General features: G+C 57.8%; 2 non-coding genes across 2 annotated transcripts; both read right to left on the bottom strand.

The window, feature by feature from the left end:
- Nucleotides 1-261: 261 nt before the first annotated feature.
- Nucleotides 262-414, bottom strand: LOC140214639 (5.8S ribosomal RNA). Its single transcript, XR_011891576.1, has one exon. It is a non-coding gene; the product is annotated as a 5.8S ribosomal RNA (ribosomal RNA).
- A 1575-nt stretch (nt 415-1989) lies between these two features.
- Nucleotides 1990-3804, bottom strand: LOC140214634 (small subunit ribosomal RNA). The gene has a single exon (XR_011891571.1). It is a non-coding gene; the product is annotated as a small subunit ribosomal RNA (ribosomal RNA).
- Between the last annotated feature and the right edge of the window lie 5320 nt (nt 3805-9124).

Genomic DNA, 9124 nt, shown 5'->3' with positions numbered 1-9124 from the left:
TTGGACCGCTCTTTCCCTGCAGGTATCCGACTCCATCCTGCGGCGGTCTTGCTAGAGGCGCGCACTCGTCACGCTGCAGTAGTAATGCCTCGTTTCCGTCTTTTCGAAGAATTGGCACAACGGTTTGCCACCGTCTCCCTCTCGTGAGGCCGCTGGCGCGTGGCTTTAGCGCTCAACGTACTGTCCATGATGCCGACGCGGTCAAAACGAGTCGACGGACGCACGTTCCCTGTGCGCCGAAGTCTCTCTTGATATGTGATCCGACCCTCAGACAGACGAAGCCAAGGGAAGACCCAAGGCCGCAATGTGCGTTCAAAGAATCAGTGCTCAGTGTGTCCTGCAATTCACACCAAGTCTCGCAGCTGGCTGCGTTCTTCATCGACCCGAGAACCGAGTGATCCACCGCTTAGAGTCGTGAAAAATAGTTTGTTCAATTCAGTACAGTACAACCAGGGTTTTAGGCACGTGGCGTCTCCCTGTGTGTGGTTTCGAAGAGCGCCTTTCGGCGTGCGCTCCTCCAGTCTCGCTCTTTCGGCGGCCGCGTCTCAGCAGCTGAAAGCCTAATGGCACTCCACTCCTGCTACTCGCGCGTGTGTTTTGCGCCCACGCCTTCCTCGCTTGCCCTCGAGGTAGCTTATGCCGTTTGCGCGCACTCGAAGCCGGTTTTACCTGCCATCCAACCACCGGACCCGTGTGTCTCGTGTGCACGTTCACATCGCTCCACTAAAAATTGCAAAGAGCGACAGAGCCATGATTAGGGCTAAGCCGCTGTGGAGTCTTTAACGGCTACACGGCCACGGGCAGGGCTTCACCCCCATCGACGTGCTTCGCTTCAGTCAGCAGTAGGTTCATAGAAGGGCCTCAAACACACACACACTTTCGCATCGGCAGATCGCCGCAGCATAACCGCTGTTGATCCAACAGCCTACTTGAGACGAAAGACAAGAGCCCGGCGCGCGTACTCGCGCAGCTCTCCAAAACCACTCGGCCAGTGCCAGGGACGGCTCCCTGCGCCGGCGCCACAACAAGTCTACTTGAGGCGGAAGACGAAGCCAGCAAGGGCCTGGCCGCAAGTGCGTTCGAATCCGGGACTACAGTCCCTCGTCTGTCCGTACTTCCTCTTTCGACGTGCGGCGCCTTCCCAAAGCGCACAAGTCCGCTAACCGCAGAACGCTTCCGACGTAGCAAAGCCGCGTTTCCTTCGGTACTTCGCAGCAACGCCGCCTTTCCCTCGGCGGCGGGCGAATAGCCTGCAGACGTCGTCGCATTAAACCGCGATCTCGACACCTCGCGCGTCACGAGCAGGAGCCGACCGGCAGCCTCCGGCCCTTTCGGACTCGGTGGCATTTGCCGCGGAGGACGGGAGAGCACTTTAGGCCACGGTTCCTTCCGTACTTGGCAGCCGCACCCTCATACCGACAGTTCCATGACCGACCGAGCGCCACACCGTTCCTTTAGTACTTGGGCGGCAACAAAGTCGGGTCGTTACTCCATACTCGCCGCAGGAAGCGACCGGCAGCCGCCAGACTTTTTCAGACTCGGCAGCGTTTGCCGCGGAGGACGGGAGAGCGCTCGCACCACGGTTCCGTGTGTGTACTAAGCGGCAGCGGCATTAGCTCTCGACCGTCAGTTCCTTGACCGACCGCACGCTTCGCCGTTCCCCTCGTACTGGGCAAAGCAGCAGGTCGGGTCGTCTTACTCCCATTCCGCGCAAGAGCGCCAAAGCGGACAGAAAGCCCACCCAGTGTGCGTTACGCCGTTTCTACCCGCGGGCGCGGCCAAGCCAACCGTCCAAGGTTGCAGCCGGCGTCCACTGGGCGCAACAAATTTGGCACGGGGCGCCCCTCAAAATTCAGGCAGTCCCCGGCATGTTCGGGTATAGCCGTCCCCGCGTCCAAGCGGGGCCAGCGGCGGAAAGCGTCGGGCGCAGCGAGCTGCTTCACCCACACGGGGTAGAAACAATGGCGCTCGCCACCCTTCACAATCCGGTAATGATCCTTCCGCAGGTTCACCTACGGAAACCTTGTTACGACTTTTACTTCCTCTAAATGATCAAGTTTGGTCATCTTTCCAACAGACCGGCGCAACCGAAAGGCCGCGCCGGACATCGGTCCGAAGACCTCACTAAATCATTCAATCGGTAGTAGCGACGGGCGGTGTGTACAAAGGGCAGGGACGTAATCAACGCGAGCTTATGACTCGCGCTTACTGGGAATTCCTCGTTCAAGGGGAACAATTGCAAGCCCCTATCCCAATCACGAAAGAAGTTCCACGGGTTACCCAGTCTTTTCAGACAGGGATAAAGACACGCTGCTTCCTTCAGTGTAGCGCGCGTGCGGCCCCGGACATCTAAGGGCATCACAGACCTGTTATTGCTCTGTTTCGTGCGGCTAGGAGCCGCTTGTCCCTCTAAGAAGGTTGTAAGGTGCTGGGAACCCCGCACCTATTTAATAGGCTAGAGTCTCGTTCGTTATCGGAATTAACCAGACAAATCGCTCCACCAACTAAGAACGGCCATGCACCACCATCCACCGAATCAAGAAAGAGCTCTCAATCTGTCAATCCTCCCAGTGTCCGGGCCGGGTAAGTTTTCCCGTGTTGAGTCAAATTAAGCCGCAGGCTCCACTCCTGGTGGTGCCCTTCCGTCAATTCCTTTAAGTTTCAGCTTTGCAACCATACTTCCCCCGGAACCCAAACACTTTGGTTTCCCGGAAGCTGCCCGCCGAGTCATTTGAGTAACTCAGGCGGATCGCTGGTTGGCATCGTTTATGGTCAGAACTAGGGCGGTATCTGATCGCCTTCGAACCTCTGACTTTCGTTCTTGATCAAAGAAAACATTCTTGGCAAATGCTTTCGCAGTAGTTCGTCTTGCGACGGTCCAAGAATTTCACCTCTAGCGCCGCAATACGAATGCCCCCGTCTGTCCCTCTTAATCATTACCTCGTATTCCAAAAACCAACAGAACAGAAACGAGGTCTTGTTCTATTATTCCATGCAAGTTTATTCAGGCGACTCGCCTGCGTTGAGCACTCTAATTTTTTCAAAGTAAAAGCACCGGCCTTCTCGAGGCACACAATGAAGTGCACCAAGAAAGGACCGGCATGATGTTCAGTCCGAGCCGTCGCATCGGGTAGATGCACTACTCGTCTGGAACTGAGATCCAACTACGAGCTTTTTAACCGCAGCAGCTTTAGTATACGCTATTGGAGCTGGAATTACCGCGGCTGCTGGCACCAGACTTGCCCTCCAATTGATCCTCGTTAAAGGATTTAGAGTGTACTCATTTCAATTACGGGGCCTCAAAAGAGTCCCGTATTGTTATTTTTCGTCACTACCTCCCCGTGCCGGGAGTGGGTAATTTGCGCGCCTGCTGCCTTCCTTGGATGTGGTAGCCGTTTCTCAGGCTCCCTCTCCGGAATCGAACCCTGATTCTCCGTTACCCGTAACAACCATGGTAAGCAAGTAACCTACCATCGAAAGTTGATAAGGCAGACACTTGAAAGAAACGTCGCCGGCTCGTGGCCATGCGATCAGCACAAAGTTATCCAGAGTCACCACACAATACGGGCCGAAACCCGATCGATCTTGGTCTAATAAAAGCACCCGTCGCCCAAAGGGCTTCAGGCTCACTGCATGTATTAGCTCTAGAATTGCCACAGTTATCCAAGTAGGAAGAAACGATCTAAGGAACCATAACTGATTTAATGAGCCATTCGCGGTTTCGCCTTATTTCGGCATGTACTTAGACATGCATGGCTTAATCTTTGAGACAAGCATATGATTACTGGCAGGATCAACCAGGTAATCGTTCAACTGCGCGTCCAGCCTTTCAAGCAGGCCGGACGCCGTTTTTGCGATGCCGAGGCCACCTTCAGGCGCCCCAACACGCTTCGTTCTCGCAAAGGGTAGCACTTTGCACAGTCCGAGACGACGGCGTTCGAGCTCGCAACGGCGCCCTCCCCGCAGGGCCGGGTATCGCCACGCGGCAAGAAGCACGCAACATTCTCGATAGACCGGTTGTGTCGACTCGATCGCGGCTTGCGGTTTCTCTCGAGCCCGCAGCACTGGTGGACCGACCGACACTTGCAACGTAGCCGAGACGGCAAAGCCGCTAGGCGACGGGTCACGCCCGCGCCTTCGGCGCTTTCGTATTTGATTCGTCCGAGGACGATGCGGAACACACTTCGATATCGTGGAAAAAGCGTCGTCCGACAACCAGCCCCTAACGCATCAAGCGGATGAGGCTGCAGACGTCAGCTGTGGGATCCACGGGAGCGATACCGGGGACACGCTTGACGGGCACGAAGCCCGCCGCATATCAAACACCCAGGTCGCTTTGGGGGCGACTGCTCTCTGGGACCCCCATATAATAGCAGCGATAAGTACCCAGACCTCCATGGGGCCGTACTCGTGCCACTTTCGACGAGCGTTTGGCGAAAATCGTGCCGCCTCGTAACGCCGCGAGCAAGATTGAAAGCTTACGTCGGCAGCACAATGCCGAAGTCGTGAAAGCGCAGCGCGTCCACCGAATGCGCGAACGGCAATTTCTCGCCAATGGCCAGTACGGTTTCCTGCACAATTGCCTGTCTGTCGCCCTACGGGGCCCCCGGCCGATCGATTCGAGGCACGCTAGCACGGCCCCTTCGCCATTTCCGAGCACGAGTGCGAACAGTGCGGGCGGCGTGCTCGACGCCCCGGCTGACGTCGTTTCGGACTTTGTCTCTTCGCGTGCTCGCGGCAACGCCGCGGCCAACGACGACGTCTGCGCGGTTCTTTGCCGGTTCCCGGCGTGCTACAGTGCAGCCCTCTGCAGGGTGACACCGGCTCCGTCGTGGCCGTGCGGCGGCTTGTACGCAAAAGTTGCGTCAAAGGCGTCGCGCTCGCGCCGCCCCGGCACACGCGGTTTCGGACTTTGTCTCTTCCAGCGCTCGCGTAGTCGTGGGCACGATTGTCGACGTCGCAACGGTGCGCGGACACCGCCACGAGCACGCGCAAGACGAAAATCGCACTACGGTACAATGTCGGCCGGGGCCGTACGGCCCCTTACAGTAGCAGCGATAAGTGCCCAGACCTCCATGGGGCCGTACTCGTGCGACGCGGCGGCGTACTGCGCCGAGCCGAGCGCCAATATTTGGCTTTTGCAGGGCGGATTCGAGCTCTGGCGATCGCCGCGGTACCGCCGCTCACCGATTCAAGGCACGCTAGCGCGGCCCCTTCGCCATTTCCGAGCACGCGTGCGAACAGTGCGGGCGGCGTGCTCGACGCCCCGGCTGACGTCGTTTCGGACTTTGTCTCTTCGCGTGCTCGCGGCAACGCCGCGGCCAACGACGACGTCTGCGCGGTTCTTTGCCGGTTCCCGGCGTGCTACAGTGCAGCCCTCTGCAGGGTGACACCGGCTCCGTCGTGGCCGTGCGGCGGCTTGTACGCAAAAGTTGCGTCAAAGGCGTCGCGCTCGCGCCGCCCCGGCACACGCGGTTTCGGACTTTGTCTCTTCCAGCGCTCGCGTAGTCGTGGGCACGATTGTCGACGTCGCAACGGTGCGCGGACACCGCCACGAGCACGCGCAAGACGAAAATCGCACTACGGTACAATGTCGGCCGGGGCCGTACGGCCCCTTACAGTAGCAGCGATAAGTGCCCAGACCTCCATGGGGCCGTACTCGTGCGACGCGGCGGCGTACTGCGCCGAGCCGAGCGCCAATATTTGGCTTTTGCAGGGCGGATTCGAGCTCTGGCGATCGCCGCGGTACCGCCGCTCACCGATTCAAGGCACGCTAGCGCGGCCCCTTCGCCATTTCCGAGCACGCGTGCGAACAGTGCGGGCGGCGTGCTCGACGCCCCGGCTGACGTCGTTTCGGACTTTGTCTCTTCGCGTGCTCGCGGCAACGCCGCGGCCAACGACGACGTCTGCGCGGTTCTTTGCCGGTTCCCGGCGTGCTATAGTGCAGCCCTCTGCAGGGCGACACCGGCTCCGTCGTGTCCGTGCGGCGGCTTGTACGCAAAAGTTGCGTCAAAGGCGTCGCGCTCGCGCCGCCCCGGCACACGCGGTTTCGGACTTTGTCTCTTCCAGCGCTCGCAACCATGTCGGGGCCGACGCCGACGACTGCGTGGTGTTTCAACGATTGCCGGCGTGACACAATGCAGCTGCGTGCGGGATGCCAGCGATTCCGTCGTGTCCGTGCGGCGGCTTGTACGCAAAAGTTGTGTCAAAGGCGTCGCGCTCGCGCCGCCCCGGCACACGCGGTTTCGGACTTTGTCTCTTCCAGCGCTCGCGTAGTCGTGGGCACGATTGTCGACGTCGGAACGGTGCGCGGACACCGCCACGAGCACGCGCAAGACGAAAATCGCACTACGGTACAATGTCGGCCGGGGCCGTACGGCCCCTTACAGTAGCAGCGATAAGTGCCCAGACCTCCATGGGGCCGTACTCGTGCGACGCGGCGGCGTACTGCGCCGAGCCGAGCGCCAATATTTGGCTTTTGCAGGGCGGATTCGAGCTCTGGCTATCGCCGCGGTACCGCCGCTCACCGATTCAAGGCACGCTAGCGCGGCCCCTTCGCCATTTCCGAGCACGCGTGCGAACAGTGCGGGCGGCGTGCTCGACGCCCCGGCTGACGTCGTTTCGGACTTTGTCTCTTCGCGTGCTCGCGGCAACGCCGCGGCCAACGACGACGTCTGCGCGGTTCTTTGCCGGTTCCCGGCGTGCTATAGTGCAGCCCTCTGCAGGGCGACACCGGCTCCGTCGTGTCCGTGCGGCGGCTTGTACGCAAAAGTTGCGTCAAAGGCGTCGCGCTCGCGCCGCCCCGGCACACGCGGTTTCGGACTTTGTCTCTTCCAGCGCTCGCGTAGTCGTGGGCACGATTGTCGACGTCGGAACGGTGCGCGGACTACGCCACGAGCACGCGCAAGCCGAAAATCGCACTACGGTACAATGTCGGCCGGGGCCGTACGGCCCCTTACAGTAGCAGCGATAAGTGCCCAGACCTCCATGGGGCCGTACTCGTGCGACGCGGCGGCGTACTGCGCCGAGCCGAGCGCCAATATTTGGCTTTTGCAGGGCGGATTCGAGCTCTGGCGATCGCCGCGGTACCGCCGCTCACCGATTCAAGGCACGCTAGCGCGGCCCCTTCGCCATTTCCGAGCACGCGTGCGAACAGTGCGGGCGGCGTGCTCGACGCCCCGGCTGACGTCCTTTCGGACTTTGTCTCTTCGCGTGCTCGCGGCAACGCCGCGGCCAACGACGACGTCCTGCGCGGTTCTTTGCCGGTTCCCGGCGTGCTATAGTGCAGCCCTCTGCAGGGTGACACCGGCTCCGTCGTGTCCGTGCGGCGGCTTGTACGCAAAAGTTGCGTCAAAGGCGTCGCGCTCGCGCCGCCCCGGCACACGCGGTTTCGGACTTTGTCTCTTCCAGCGCTCGCAACCATGTCGGGGCCGACGCCGACGACTGCGTGGTGTTTCAACGATTGCCGGCGTGACACAATGCAGCTGCGTGCGGGATGCCAGCGATTCCGTCGTGGCGGTGCGGCGGCTTGTACGCAAAAGTTGCGTCAAAGGCGTCGCGCTCGCACCGCCCCGGCACACGTGGTTTCGGACTTTGTCTCTTCGAGCGCTCGCAGCGATGTCGAGGCGATCGCTTACGTCTGCACGGTTTGCGGTGTGCTACAATGCAGCAGTCTGCCGCACTACACCTCTTGGTTGCCGAGGCCAGCACGGCAATTTACTGAAGCGAGCGCATTGCGCCCAGGCGGCAGCGGACTTTGTTGCTTCGGGAGTGCTCTTGCTGTAAAATTTGAACGGCTGCAGCTGCGCGAAGCAAGTGTACCTATTTTCACTCTCTCTCTGTCTGCCTTTGAGGCGACTGTAATTTCACTTTAAACGCAACTGGAGGCGGGAGCAACCTGATGAGAGTAGGTGGACTTCGGTACATGTAATTTAGAAATTGCTTTCAAGCTTTGAGGACATACACCTTCGCGCCATCTGCTTTCCCCGTCTCTTTGGCACTTTATAGTATGTGCTGCATGCTCTGCATTCCAAAGAAACACGCCTGTCTCTCTCCCTCTCTCACGTTCTTCTTCTTTTTGTAGCTGCTGTTGTAGAAGATGCTATGCTCTTTAATCGCTGTAACATAGAGTGCTTGCACAAGCCAACAACTTTTGCGTGTTTTTTTTTTTTTTCTCTTCCCAAGACGTTTCTGCCATTATTCACTAACTCTCGTTCTTAGTATGCAATGGAGCGTTAGCTCACGCCATCTACCTTTCTTTCTGTATTGCAAAGTCCGCAGGTTTTCCTAGTTCCGTACACAGATGGCGCCAATGCGTTTTGGCGCCAGGTTCGAACGACCTCGCTCTACTCGTGTTTGGCATTTGAATGTTTCAAAGGGGTTTGCGACAGGGGGTGGTTCTTGTGCAAGGCTGAGCTTTCCAGCTGCGTTTAAGCTATGCTAGCATGTGTGCGTATATATATATATATATATATATATATATATATATATATATATATATATATATATATATATATATAAATACACAAACACACACACACACACATGCATATATACATACACACACACGGTAATGGTAAAGATGATGAGGTAGCACTTTTTTTTTTCTTTTTTTTTACAATGCCTGTGTTTCAGATGGCGATCTTTCTCCCCTCTATGTTTCCGGTTGGAAGGAGTGTGCAGCGTTTTCTATATTTATTTTGTCATTCACTTCTATGTTGCTCGTCTTCGTACATGGGGCATGCTACCTAATTCTACCGGTCGATTCGACACGTTGCGATCCGTCCCGGCCTGTGCCGTATCAAAATTTTCAGTGGGCCTTGCGGTAAATAAAAAGAAATGAAGGAAATGCGCGTAGTATATTACAATTGCACACGGGCTTGAAACGAAGCCCTCAAGGAAGGTCACCTTGAGCGGTCGCATTCAGACGGAAGTAAGCATTCCCCTGGCGCGTTTTTTTTCCGCTCGCCTGTTCCGTTTTCTACGAGGTTGCCTTGGTTGGTTTCGCGTTACAAGCAAGCTTGCACTCGGGTCTCGTTTCTACGCGACAGCGTTTCGTTAACAGCGAAAGACTGAGGCGTTGCGAATTCATCCGTGAGATAGGGAGCGTTGAGTCTGTACACAG

The sequence above is a fragment of the Dermacentor andersoni genome, unplaced genomic scaffold (assembly GCF_023375885.2).
Source record: "Dermacentor andersoni unplaced genomic scaffold, qqDerAnde1_hic_scaffold ctg00000528.1, whole genome shotgun sequence".
Lineage (NCBI taxonomy): Eukaryota > Metazoa > Arthropoda > Arachnida > Ixodida > Ixodidae > Dermacentor > Dermacentor andersoni.
The sequence above is the reverse complement of the archived record's forward strand: the minus strand, read 5'-3'. Positions and strand labels throughout refer to the sequence as shown.